Source organism: Haemaphysalis longicornis, unplaced genomic scaffold, assembly GCF_048455015.1.
Source record: "Haemaphysalis longicornis isolate Haplotype H1 unplaced genomic scaffold, Haemaphysalis longicornis Haplotype H1 scaffold_8, whole genome shotgun sequence".
In the NCBI taxonomy this organism is placed as follows: Eukaryota; Metazoa; Arthropoda; class Arachnida; order Ixodida; family Ixodidae; genus Haemaphysalis; species Haemaphysalis longicornis.
The window spans coordinates 71,985,661-72,000,524 of record NW_027526445.1 but is presented as its reverse complement, the minus strand read 5'-3'; the positions used below and the strand labels follow the sequence as shown (position 1 = coordinate 72,000,524).

General features: G+C 45.6%; 1 long non-coding RNA gene across 1 annotated transcript; it reads right to left on the bottom strand.

Moving 5' to 3' along the window:
* Positions 1-498: 498 nt before the first annotated feature.
* On the bottom strand, positions 499-13,275 carry LOC144150061 (uncharacterized). The gene is made up of 3 exons (XR_013318415.1): positions 12,906-13,275; positions 12,349-12,498; positions 499-3,082 (listed from the first exon to the last, which is right to left on the bottom strand). It is a non-coding gene; the product is annotated as an uncharacterized LOC144150061 (long non-coding RNA).
* Between the last annotated feature and the right edge of the window lie 1,589 nt (positions 13,276-14,864).

Sequence of the window (14,864 nt, the reverse complement as noted above, 5' to 3'; positions counted from 1 at the left end):
AGATTTTATAATATTAAGACTCAAAAATTTAGTGCTGCTTTGACCGGCCAGTGTTATTTTATTGCAGCCTTTCAGAATTTGGGGTATTGTTTTCAACAGTGAGCAAACCATGGTTTACACCAGATATTGCCTTTTCAGACAAAAATAGCAGACAGGTAGGCAACACTCTCAGTAGCAGTGCAAAGTTGTGCCACCTCTGTAAACATTTCGGTCAAGTTGTTGTCCCAGTCATGTTCCGAATGGGAGCTCCTTCAATTTGTAATACTGCCATGGAGGCCTTTCCTGCCAGCTAGTGTACACAGACCGACAGACAGTTCTTCAGTGAAAATTTTCTATATGTACTTAGTGAAAAATAAAGTAGGTTTGATGGCTTGCTTTGCTGCCATATTTTCATTTTAATCTGTTATGCAGGACCTGGCGGTGAAGGTTACTCGTAGGACTGACACTTGGACAAGTAGATACAAACTATATTGACAAGGTGCAACACAAGAAAAGGAATCACACTTGTAAATAAATTTTATTTACACAAATGCACTGTACACGCCATTTGTGTGGTTACAATGAGGTGTACAAAATAAAACTATAGGCACCAGAAAGAATAGCAATGACCATGAGAGGTAAACACGTACGCATTCAAAATTATATCCTGGCATGCTGCAACTGCACTTCAACAACAATAGACATATAATCCATGCGGATTATGTGTATGGTCAGGTGAAGAGGATGAATGAAAGGATCTTTCCTTCTGCGCTGTTTTTTTTTACTGCGCTGCGGCTAAAACCAGGCTGGCTTCATAGATAGCGACCTTCCCATGGCAGCCGGCGACAATGAGGGCCAGCGTGCTGAAAATTGCTGGGTAGGGACGGCGCACTCCATCAGGTGGTGCTAAATAATCTCCAACCTCACCAGCTTCACTTTGCTCACAGAGTGACTGTTGGCACGAAATGCAGTGGCTGTACCAATAACAACCGACCGTTCTAGTTAGTATGTATCTCACCGGTCAGCACCTAGAATACAATGGCTCGTCCAGACCTGACTCTCACCAATGAAAAAGTCAACGTATACAACTAAACCACACGGGTACCACACTGTCTGGCTCGACTACCATTATTAATTTTTGAGCATTCCCATTCATTCAAACCTTCGTAACCTTTACCGACCTTGGCTATACATGGAGAAGCTTTCTTTTGGCGTGACGGTCATTTGCGCACATGCGAAATTTGACAGGAAACGCTTGAGTTTGTGCAAAGCATTTCCAAATCGGCCATTTAAAGCACGGAAATGCCGTCATTCTTGCGCGGGAGCATAACAATTTTCCAGCTGCAGGAGCACTAGTTGATCCAAACTTCTTCAGGGGCTGCGGCTCTTTCACATAAACTGTGCCACTTGTGTAGCACCGTCCTCAAGGTGGCTCGCCAGCCCTACAAATGGCAAAGTTGGCAAACGAGAGTTGGCCCCCGTCAGGGCCGGCGATGAGAACCGTACACATAGTTATCTTCGTGATACCTTTTTGAGCCACGCCCGTATACCAAAGCGAAAAGAACCAAACAAAAAGAAAATGCTTTTGCCATGCCGGTGCTGGCCTTGCTCAGCTGTATGCAACAGTAAACCATCGGGTTGACTCAAAGTGCAATGCAAGAAAATTGCACAGGATCTCACCATATTAAACAGGATGAGAGCGCGACAGCGTCTTTTATGACTCGGTTTGTTGTCGAGCGTTCCGCCAATGCCGCCTATAGCCTACAATCCCGACAGTGCACTCGGTGCAGCCACTCATTACAGAATCACTATCCATGCTGCTGCGGCACTGCCTCGACTGAAGCAGAGGGCCAACAAAGACTGCGGGAGCAATTTATTTGAACGCACGTTTATTTTTGTGTTGCACGTCTTACGGAGCGTGTTGCAAGGAAATCGGAATTGACCAAGCGCCAAATGTTTCTTTTTCTGTAGCAGTATATGCAACAGTGCACACCAAGTGCTTCTTGTTTATTTCTTTCTGGTCCACGCCATGGAACAACCATCCATGGAATGCCATGGATGTGCGCACCATTCTGTGACGTGGAATGTTAGGAATGCATTAGGAAATTGTCAGCTGTTGTGGTAGCAAGTAATATTTTCGCATTTACAAAGCGATTCACTGAAGCACACTGTTGAGCCCACAGGTGTACTTGGCGCAGTGTCAATGAGTCTATAATAAGTGCAACAAACTGAGGAGGAAGCGAAATACCATTGACAACAGGCCGGACAAGTAGCTCACAATGCTTCAATGGGTATCACAAGCAGCACAAGCTGGTGCACTGGCATAGGAAAGAACTAAAAAAGGCCAAACAAGGAGAAAAAAAACATTTGGCATCGGCGAGCATGGGAGGTCACTGTATATAAAGTCGGTCGGGGCAAAACTTTTTCATAAACCCCCTCTCAATTTTTTTTAAACTCATTTCTCACTCCGCCGCTGTCATTAAAACAGTTGCACGAGGTGTGCATTTCTGGAGCAGCCGTTTTTCTTATGAAGTCAAACAAAACTGCCTTCGTGCGCAAAGTCTTAGACAACATTAATGCCCCAACTGGTTTAATTAGCCGATAGTCTGCAACTACGGTATGCATTACAGCTCAAGTATGGCTTCCGTGCATTAACCTACAAATTTTAACTGCTGTACGGAAAAGAAAGCAAGCTTCATTAAATATATGTGCTGACAGCAATGTAAACTTAAAATTCCTTATAACAGAGCTAGAAATTCTTTCAGAGCTAAAATGATAAAATTCAGTGCTGAATGATGCAAGGCACCACTAAGTACTGTCATATGTACACGCTAAGAAAAAAGAAAAGAGTCAGTAACTTTTCGTAAAACTTTTCTTTGTGCCCTTTGGCAGGGCATGAGCAAAAAAATGTCACTGAATTGCTCCACAACAATCGCTTTCTTCTTGTTGCTCTGCAAGTGCCATGGCTCCAGTCCACCGCTCAAACAGATGAGACACTCTACCCCGCTGACCACGAACAGAAGTTCTTGGCTCGCTCCAGGGACACAACACCGGTGGTACCAATCTGCACTAAGTTTGTTGCTACCTGGCTTGTGGCTCCCTGCTGGCAAAAGAAAAAAAAATGCGCAGTGAGAGTTAGACAAGGGATTGCAGGGGGAAAAAAATCAATTTCTCCTTTTAAAGGATTGCAGGGCACACTGAGATTTCACGTATGCATAAGCAAACACACATGCACTCCTTAATGGAGGCTCCATGTCAATGAGGCATGGGTGACATAACATTGCCCTTTTGGAAGGGAGGTGTGTTCTCTTCATCTTGCTAGATGGCATGGCCAGCATGACAAGGATGACAAGACCGAGGGAAGGAATGATGATGTGAACAGAAACAGTGGCATTCTACTAGTTCGTAACTGTTGAACATAAGAAGCTGCACTACTTCATGACTTTCTTACATTAGTGAGGTCCACATCTTCTTGTAAACACAATTGCGATCCCACTCATTGTTCCCCACCCTCTCCTTAGCGGGGTGCGGCTCCTGCCCCCGAGTCAGTGGCGGCTTTGACGGCATGTCGTGATGCAAGTAGTATGGATAAATTTTAGCCCAAGCTTGGTAGGTGCCCTACCTTACCGAATCGCATCTGTCATTTTGTCAAAGTGTGGAGTCAATGGGCATGGAACAAAAAAGTGACGTGCAAGACAGAAAAAAAGAGTGTAACAATGTTAGACCACACAGAAAACACACTGCAGTAGAAACAAAGGACAAGGTGAGGCCGGGGAAAGAGCTAACTTTCGACAAATGCTTTATTGCAGGACCTGCACTTATAAAAACAACTGGCTCATAATAGGAGAGAAAGAAAGGAAAACATCAAAACGAACAACGAAAGATGAGACAAAAACCACCATGCGCCGCCTACGCCAAGAAATAAATCTCTAGCTTTCATAAAGCCATAGATGGTGTATTGATGCGTTGATCACCGGACCATGCCATCTCAGTTGCTTCCACAAGTTCTTTCGTCAGTCCAGACTGGTGGTAATGCGAAGCAATCACCTCGTCGTGCAGGGGATAACACAGGTATCCCGATACGCACTTTTTACAATGGGCAGCCCGCTGGCCGTCAGTGGCAACGCTACTTACTTTATTCTTGTACTCTTAAATGGACATTCAAATATCTGCTTGTTTGGCAGGTATAGTTGCTGCCACATGAGAGTGAAATTTTGTAGACAGCACGATGCCCACAGCGTACCAGCTTAGAGCAGACCGGTTTCTGCGCACGCGTTAGGCAAGTTAACCTGCACAAGCCCAAAAGCCTTTTCGGGGCTGTGAACAAGACATTGATCCCACTAACAGCCACCTGGCTGCCCATTGTAAAATGTGTGTATCGGGAAACCTTTGTTATCCCATGTACGACTAGACAATTGTTTTGCATTACCACTGCTCTGGGCTGACGAGAAACATGTGGAAGCAAGTGAGATAGCATGTTCTGGTGATCAGTGTGTCCGTAGACTGTCTATGGCTTTATCAAAGCCAGAGCTTGATTCCATGGTGTAGGCGGCATGTGGCGGGTTTCGTCTCATCTTTTGTTGTTTATTTATTTTTTCTTATCTCCTCTTAGGAGCCAGATGTCTTTATATGTGCTGGCCCTGCAATAAAGCATTTGTTGAAACCTTGCACTTGTCCCGTCCTCGACTTATTGTTTTTACTGCGCTATGTTTCTCGTGAGAGTATGAACCAACACGCCCAAACATTTTCCCTTCTGTTAGACAGCATCCAGGGCATAACAAAAGTTCACAGAGCGAAAGAATGTTAAGTGAGCAAACGAGCTTTTCTAGGCAATGCCCAGGGGCATCGGGTATGCTAGGTACAGCAGTTGCTGCAAGAACCAACGGAGAGTGCAGTAACTGCACAGAGACGGCAGTAAGAGGAGGAGGCTAGGGTATATATAGTCAGGATCCAGCTTACATGGCCTTATCGTCTGGTGGTAGAGCAGCGTATCGCCTTTATCACCTTCCAATAGTTTCAGGGAGAGAGGCCATGTAATTCAGCTGATATTAGTGCTCATTATCACGCTTTTAGAACTTCGCAGAGTAAACAATGCCAAGGTAATCATGCAGTGTTGAACCCAGGATAGTGGCTCAACTAGTTGCACAAAACAAGTTAAGTAACAGTCACTAAGCAGTGCTTAGCATGCTACACATGCCCTAAGCAGTGCTTAGTGACTGTTCGAGCGCTACCCCATCGATTCACATTAGGTAAACAAATTTTTCTCATCCGGCATGCATTGCATTCTGTAAGCATATATGCTGGTGCATGTATATATGTGTGCCAGCTTATGTTGTATACATATGCACTAGTGGCATAGGCAAGATACATAAACTTGTGTATAGCTTCCTAGCCAATGCATTTTGGCCTTGGCAACTACAACACACCCGAAGGTAAGACTAGCCAGATTAAATTGTGGTGGAGGAACTCCTGACGTTTGTACTGTGGATACAGGAAAATTTTGATATAGTCAGGTACACATCACATTTTCTGATAAAATGTGGCACTCCCAGCATTCAGCTGAGCGACAGTGGGGTGCTGGTACTGGATGAATTGCATGGACATTGGAACGTAACGAAACCCTGCAGAGTATGAGTATAGCATTCCAGGTTACTCCATGTGAAGTAATACGTGATAGCTTAAGCAAAAAGCACCATATTCGTTTGGTCGTGGAAGTCAACCAATGTGTAAGCAAGGTGCTCACTGCATGTTCCAAAACATGCCAACGTCTATTGCAATCTCGTCCTGTCTATTATGTTCGGCTATTACGCACGCTTTCAGTGTTTAATGAACTTCTTATTTTCGCTACACACGCCCATTGAACGCCCGCACCACAACCAGCTGCGCCACCGATGCCGTGAGCAATTTTTGCGAGTGTCGCCCTCGCCTTACCGCGGTCTAATAGGATCATACGTTAACACAAATTTACTCGTCAATTTTAACCCCATAAAAATCAGATTTAATCAAATTTAAATGTTTAGAGAATTATTCGATCACTGACTGATTCGCACAATCGTTACTCGCAAGACATCCAATCGTCATCGCATCGTCACTGCAAGTTTTTGATCCGAAAATCGGCACATCGTAACGGTCATTCTACGTAGTTTTTAACGAAATCGATGCCACAAAGCAAGTTACACTGGCTGCAAATCATGCCTGAACATCCAAGGAGTACTATAAAAACAACGGCGCAACCGCAAACAGTAGGGCTCTGATTTCCAGTCTCGGACTCGCCGCGGACTCCCCGAGAAGCAGTCCGGCATTAGATTTTCGCATGTATCCCTATGACTTCGGGGAATCCTCGGACTACCCACGGTGAGTCTGAGACTGTAAATCGAAGAGCCCCAATGAAGCAACCAAGTTACAGCCACGGGACGTGCGACAACGCCGGTAAGCAGTTCGGCCTCTTCCACTGGCTAATATTAGTACTTTACACAGGTTAACTGTACAGAACCGCTAGGCTCCGAAGCTTTTCCGGCTTCGGGTGCGTCATTTAAGCTCAAAAACAGCGTAATATAGACCGTAACTAATGAATAAGCGGTATTTGAGTTCGATAACGCAATTGCCGTAAGCATACATGGGCGCCGCCATCTTGAATGTTTGTTTACATCAATGTTACCAGACCAGCATCGACATTTCGCTAAATTTAGCGGCCACTTACAATTATTGCGATCTGAGTACTCGTTAAGCTTCAAAAAATATGAAATGGTAATAGAGAAAGCCAAAATAGCATGATATTACTCCACACAAACGCGAAATCCGCTGTAGCAAATCATGGGGCACTTGTAGCAATTGTAGTATGTGCTTGTAGCAGTTGCTTCAGCATGGTAGATTGGCGGCAAATTTTAAATGCATACAAGCAGATTTGTCTACAGTGTTCGACCTAATCTCTTGTTAACTATTGGTGACAACATATTGTTATTTAGGTACGCTGTCTTTCGGTTGGTAAGCGCGCTTTTTTTCCGTCATGACGCTGCTGCTGACTGTGTGGCTTGCTGCTAGTTTTCTTTCAAGAAAGCCCCGCATTTATACGTTCCTTTCTGTGTGACCAGCAATTGGTAACAGACACGTTTTCACTGTCTTTTTCATGTGGTGCAAGCTATGTTCCATCAGGTGTATGTGACACCTGAGGTAAGCTTCCACAAATTTCTGCATTCTCCAAACGGGTGAAATAGAACAAGCTATGAATCTGACAAAAAAAAAAAACCGGCGGGCAACCAAGAATAGCTTGTTTTTTTTTCTTTTGGTTCAGAAACAGCGATTTCTTGTGTATGGTTGGAGCATTGTTGGAAAAATACACTGGCACATTGGAGTCCAGCCTGATGATACCTTTGCCCTCTGTGCACATAAAGCTGAAGTATCATTCGAAAACTCGGAATGCAAAATAAATGTGCTGAGTACTGTCGGCAGACCAAGTGTGTTTTGTTCTTCAATTGCAGTGAGCTGTTTACGGTGTGTGATTTTGAGATTATTGGTAGCAGCATATCTGCATTGGGTGTGCTAAAAGTAAACATGATACAAAACTAGGATACTGCAAACTTTTCTGAACACTGCGCTAGGAATAATCATCAAAGAAAAAAAGACGGCTCAAGAATACGATACTCCCTAATGCAAAATTTGAGCGCAGTGCAAACTGCAGTCTTCTCGGTGACAGCGTGTAGCTGCTGTGTCTCAGGAAGTGATCGTGTCATCAGTGAACACACGACGGCGGACGCTACTCTGGCATTTTCTCACAGCGCCTCGGTGCCACTGAGCATGTCTCGCGTGGCCTCTGCATACTGCCCTCCCTTTCACACTTTCATTTTACTTTCCTCCTCCGCCTTCCTGCTTGCTCTATTTCATTTATCTCCAGTGCCCTCTTCTTCGTTCGGTTACAACAAAGTCGATGGCCACACGAAACCACAGGGGTCAAGCGGGCACGTAAAGCCAACTGCATTCAAAATTTCAACCTCTTGAAAACACCATTTCCGTATAGTCTGCTGAAAAAGAAAGCAAGATGCAATATACAACGGCTGAAATACGCGTGTGGACGCCGCAAGCGGTCAGCAAAAACTGGCGATTTTGAAACCGAAAACGAGGAGAGTGCGGCCATTAAAAAGTAGTAGAATAATTAAGTGAAGCATCAGTTTTACAGTTAAAAAATGGGTGAAAGAAGTAAGTCCACCATGGGTATAAACATTTTAAAAATGAGATGTCTATTGATATGTTGTATTAGCTGGCGCAGAATCTAGCAGTACACCCGATGTCGAACCACATTCCATACCGAGACACGGTGCTAGTAACTCCAATACCTTCGACAAACATCACGTAAACTGATAGGTTCGCCTGGTGCACTGTTGAGGCACGAGTTATGAGGTTCCCAGACAGCTCCGATGAAAATCACGCAATCTGATGGCTTCAGCTGGGAGGCTATGGAGCCCTGCAGTGTTGTGGAGCCACCAAGGACTTGCTTTCGTTTTGTATGTTATTTCTCCTTGTAAGCCATGCTCCATGTGTACCCAGGGAATATAGTGGCTCTTCACTGCTTATAACACTAAATATTTATCCTCATGGAGCAGATAAGGTTTGCAGCTCATTAATACAGAAATAAATGTTGGCTCTGCCACATGACATGCAAACTTCCAAGCTTCACTGCATGGCATTTTCTTTAGTGTTAGCTTTTTTGGCACGACGCCGAAGCCATGCAAGAAAGCCTACCACAAAAGCCTTGCACAAGAGTGGAACTCTGGCAGCCAATGTTGGCTGAGGTGCAATGCTACCTGGGCAAAATTTATAAACTGGAAAGAAGTTTCCCATCAATATGGTGGTATGAGTGAGAAATCAAGGTTTATTACTTGCTGGAAATGCTTGCATTAAAGTAAAGGTCATACCAACCACTAACGTACCTAACCTCTTTTCAATGCCTGGAGCAGCAAGCCATTCAAATGCAGTCGACTCTTGATCATCACCTAATTGGAATTTTCGGGTAATTGGAAGCAATGCTCTGGTCCTACCAATGTTACATTCAATTCAGTAGAAGAAATTGCTTGGTAATTTAAAGCTGAAACCCAATTTTTCGATTAATTGAAAGTTATTTCGAATAAAAAGCATCAAGGTGAACATCACATCTTGATAAAATTGGAAATTTTAAAGCGTCAAAACACCGCCGTGTCCTGCAATGTTGGCACCATCACAACCGAGGCAGCGCATAGCTGATAAAGCAGCCGGTCACTTGAGACTTGTGCCAGTGTAAGCATCTCTCTTTTGAGGCCCTCAACCTTCTTTGTTGCGCACAGCTCCGTGCAAAAGTTTGCGTGGTGAAAGCTTCAGGCTTCGATTTTCACCACAAGTCTGAACTATCACGGCAAGCTGTGTCACATTCGAATAGGCAACAAAACAAAACCAAGAAGAGAAGATTGTTGCGGACCAATAGCAATGCGCTATTGTGCCTTCTGTTTTTTTGTTGCGGACTTTGTACTAATGGTAGCCAACTGTATAATTTCTCTGGTCACAACATGTTGAGGAAACCGCATTTTCCACGGCAGGGTGTGCCAAATTTCATTCCGCTGCCTTGCCATACTGTCTTAATCTTTTAAGGGGCAACCACACGCAGCGACAGCGAAAAGCGACGTGAAAACTGTAACTCAATGGGTACACCAAACAGATAGCACGAGTGACAGCAACAAGTGAAAAAAATGATCAAACTGCCGCCAATGCGCTCCGTCGTCGTCGTTCGTCGCTGCTGCTCACTTGTGGGCTGCTTCTGTACAGCAAAAAGCAAGCGGCAGCGTCAGCCCGTCGTCTTCTGCTGTCGACTCCCTTAGCAACCTGGTTATAAACATTTTCGCTTGTCACCGTCATCCACACTACCGGTTTGCTGTACCCATTGAGTTACGTTTTGCCGTCGCTACATGTGGTTGCCATTTACTTGCCATTTTTTGTACCATTTTCCTAGCGATACATAAATATTCTAATGCCTCAGGTCCTGACGACTGCCTAAGTTATCTTTTTTGTCACTTTATTTTAAAAACTCTATAAACAATGAAAAAGATATCTGTATTCGAATATATTTGATTCATTCAATCCAGTCAGTTTTTGCTATTTGTATTTTATGCACAGTTCGAAATTTCCTGTTTGCATATCTCTTGTTAATATATTATGCAAGAATAAATGAATGAACAAGCTGACCAATTGTTCAAACTTTCTAGGGAATGTGAGAGCAGTCGAAAAAACGAATGTACACAGAGAACGAAATCTCGCTGGTAATAATCGTGTGTAGAAACCAGGGTCGGAGCAAAAAAAGAAATGCCAAAAGCAGATATCTAACGCACAGTAAATGCCCACAACGAAGTAACTTGCGATGTTTCCATGTGAAGGAAGAGAAAGAGCAGGCTCAGAGGAGGTTGGCACTGGACAACTTCTTCTGAGCCTGCTCTTTCTCCTCCTTCACATGGAAGCATCACAAGTTTCTCCGTTGTGGGCATCAATTTCCTGACTACCTATGATTTTGTACCCCTTCTCTCTCTTCTACCGTCTTATCTTTTCTTCATATGCTGCATGGCCAAAATATGAAGTAAAAAAAAAAAAGAGGTTAGCAGAGGGTGGTACATGAAAATTCTAGTTGAAGGCTGTAGGATAAAGCGAACAGCAATAGGGATCCTGCGGTTATTGCCATTTTAACCTCTCGTCACGGCAAACAAAAAGTCAGAAAAATCAGATGGTGAATGGCTTCAGCATATTAAGTTTCAGACGCCGTTATACAGTGGCACAGTAGGGTGGACGGCAGCGCCACTGACGTGTCTGAATGATTGGACAATCTAAAAAATCAGTCTGTGACTGTGTACAGGTGCCATCATAAGTAATTGGAGCACAGGAGCTGTGGCTGAACTGTATCGGAGCGCCGTGTAGCTGCACCGGCGGTAAATGAAAGGACGAAAACACGCATGCGTGCCTGCCGACGGCGATGGCCCATCTATACCTCTCAAACCCCTTTTTAAATTTGGCTTCGAGCATTGCTCGCAGCATAGTGCCGCTCTCGGCCACGGCGCTGATAGCAGACGATTCTGGCAGCGTCTCTGGCGCACTTCCAGCTGCCGGAAAAGCGGCGCGCTGTCACGGGAATTTGTAGTGAGTTTTTCGTTCAAATATTTTTACGTGTGTACGCTATCAGCGCCATCGCTGAGACCAGTATGCTGCGAACAATGCTTGAAGCCAGGTTAAAAAAAGTGGCTTGAGAAGTACAGATGGGCTATCGCCGTCGGCAGGCGCACATGCGTGTTCTCGTGCTTTCATCTACCGCCGGTGCAGCTACACGGCGCTCCAATACAATTCGGCCGCAGCTCCCGTGCTCCACTTATGACGGCACCTGTACGTAAAGATCGAAGTCAAACATTGCTTTCAGGATTAATTTTTCATCAAAGAATTTGGCATGACCTACTCGTTCGAAAGCACCTTTCGTCGCATGAGAGCTTGCTCACACCTATGACAATGCCACCAAGGAACGAGAGACCTGAAGAAGACACCACTCAGTGGAGGGGTGTGAGAGAAGAAAACCCAGGGGCAACAAATGGATATGGACAAAGCAAGATAGCAGCAATCGGAAATGCAGCAGGCAGGCCTTAGTTCTTGTTCTACAGTGTACGCAAATGGGCTCAGGACGATGACTATAGCATGAGCAATGCGAGACAAATTCTCGTCTAGTGATGTGAGACCGGCCAAGAAGTGCCCCGTGTTAGCAAAAAGTAGCGATTGCTACCTATTCTTTGATTACCTACAAGACTCCTGGAATTTCGAAACCACACTTGTATTGATTGAGAAAATTTCTTCTGAAGTGCAATTACGTTAGTAAATTGCAATCTTTAGCAATTCAATAACCTATAAAACGACCATGCTCAGCAACTCTTGTAGTGCGATTACAGCAATTGAAAAAGAGAAGCAGCTGCATTACGCACACTCAACACCAACTGTCGGGAATCAAACGTGAGTGTGTTAAGTGGGCCCACCACATGCTACACAGTATTTGTTCATTGAAAGCATCAAGTATCTCTATTGCACTTTCCCTCCAACAGAGTCATGACATGCATTCCGTGAAATAAATTCCATCTTCCAACTCCTGCATACAAACGCTGAAAATTCTCCATTCTGTTTAAAAAAAAAATTAGAACAGAAATTGTGAGGACAGGTGCAAATTGTATCGACACACACACACACACACACACACACACACACACACACACACACACACGCACGCACGCGCGCCACATATATATGTGGCTCCTCAACAGAAATATACTTGCACTGCACTGTCTACGAAAAACAGGATCGGGAGCGCAGATTCGGCGAAACACTTACATCCGCAACGAGAACAGTGGCACCCTGTATGCCAAGGCATGGACAAGCAGTCTCGACTCTCTTGAGGTAGGTCTGGCTCTTAGAAACGGAGCAGGTCACCGATCAGCCACTCGTACACATGCTGGGACTGTGGTGGAAATTTATCAGCCCCTGTAACGAAAGCGCAGTGAGCGACGTCTCGATGACACATGATACGAAATAAATACCTCCGAAACATTGCTTGCTTTACATTTGTGCGTGCAATCTAAAACCCCTGTTCTGCTTACTACAGCTGTTAACGTAGTAAGCCTCCATGTAATAACTGTCACTAGTGGTAAGCATAGTGACACCATATCAGATTCTAGCCAACAGTTACGCATATGAGCCTGTAAGTTAAAAAAGAAAAACATTACGACACTAGCGTGTGTTTCGGGTGTGCTTTCGCAAGAAATGGCACGTAGCTTATCCACTTTGAATGAAATTAGCCTACACTTCTACCACGAACACTAAAGGCAACATCACCTTGTGTGTTTTCTTCTCCGTATGAAAAGGACGATGTGACAAGTCTAAACACTTACCTCCTCACGAGCTTGTTGCTACCACCGACGTTGACGGCCACGAAACCGAGCTAGCGAAGTCTCAGACTTTGCGCGGTCGAAGCTGAGGCGCAGACTGACGTTAGGCTCGGTAGGACCCTAGGAACTTCAGTTGGAGTAAAAGCTGCGATTCCAAACCACGAAGGCACACAGGCCGTCCGGCCGTTCAGTGGTTCAGTCGAAACGGTGCCGGAGAAGCAGGGAGAAGCACGGCCCGCACGGACAGACCGCATGCAAGCAAGAAATGCGCAAACCAATGTTGTCAGCACGGCCAAAGGCCCTCGATTTTTCAGACCAAAGTTGGAGACGTTTTGAGGCAAAAACGACAGCGTTGCCAGCATAGTTTGGTGCGTTTAGGCCGATTTGGCGGCGGTCGCGGGCGGGTTTTAGTCGGATGCGAGTTGTGGATGGCACTTCGAGCTCTCCGGCGCACGGCCGCCGGAAGTTCGAGCGCTCGTCCCGGAAGTCGGGCCGTTCCAGCATAGCGCATGCTACGCATGGGCTGGTTTCGCACGCATTCCGCCAAAAATGCCTGCTTGTTGCACCGTAAACTGCGCAAGCAGACCGGAGAAGTCGTCTGGGAAGACGTTCTACTTGGAAGTATTACAATATTCTGAACGACGTGCGTGATACGCAGCGAAACGCAAATGTCATATCAGTGTCGTTTTTAAGCTGGGGCTCTTGTTACGCAGATTCCCTCGCTCTAAGCCGGATTTATACCGGCGTTGGGTAGCAAACTTATACCCTAGTTACACGGCGAAAGTAACCGCAGTTAAGTTTAACCGTGGTTACTAAACTTTAACCGCGGTTATCGCCAACTGCGGTTTTGGATGTTGCACGCGAAATTGCAAGTTTGGTAACCGCAGTCACTTGATTATGAGCGCAACAAAAATAAATTACCCCACTTTTAACTTCACGATAAAAAAAAAGAGAAGCAGTGTAGACAAAAAGAAATATCGTTAAAGCATTCGCTTCTGACACAAACGCAACGCACTCGTGCGCGGCGAGAAGAGGGGCTTCCCCAACAGCTCGCAACCGGCTTGGTTTGCTTAGATCTGTTCGGTGTTGGGAACTTTCATCTTAGCATCGCGGTAGATATTTGACCACCGCTATCTCTACAACTGCGAATTACAATCGATAGTACAATTTTTCACCGCACTAACATCCATTTTCTCGAATGCGAAAGTTCTTTTCCGCGATCAGATTGATTTCGAAGAGCGGCGATGCGATAAGCTGTTGCTGCCGTGGTCTGGGACGGTTCGGGCCGCAAGCAGTGCCGTGCGGGCAGGCGCACCGGCGTGTTTACAGGCACGGCCGACGCGCGCGCCGATCGTTTCCGTGTGCTGAAAACGCTTCAAGATTGCCTGCTATATCCATTTCTGGCGGACGACGCGCGGAATTTACAAATTTAGCGCGGCGTTTGTAGTAGTTGATCGGGCGGATCGGGAAACGAGCCGCTGCTGACGGGCAGTCGCGCTGATTGCGAGAGCGATGCAAAGAACGTAAGCGCGTCTTGGGGACAGCTTTTGGGCGCCCGCTGTTTGAGAACCTTTGTCTCTTCCGAACGCCAGGTGATTTTCTTTTTCGCCTCCGCTGATGCGCCGCCACTTGCGTCCGAACTGAATTGTGCGATTGTGAGCACTGCGGCTGCAGAAAGTTCGGTTAGCGCTGAGGTGCCAAGCTCAGTTTGCGCTAACCATGGTTAGCGACGTAACCGCAGTTTCGTCTGTCGTGTAACGCAGCAAACTGCGGTTTTGTCTAACCGCGGTTTGCTTAACCGTGGTTAACTGTGCCCGTGTAACAAGCTCTCCATCCCCAGGCAGCAGGCTCTGCAGTGACCACTTTACTGACAACTGTTTTGACAGAACGGGCGCACGAACTCGGCTACAGCCTGTCGCCATGCTCACGTTGTTTTCTTTCTAGCATAAATCCCTAGCATAA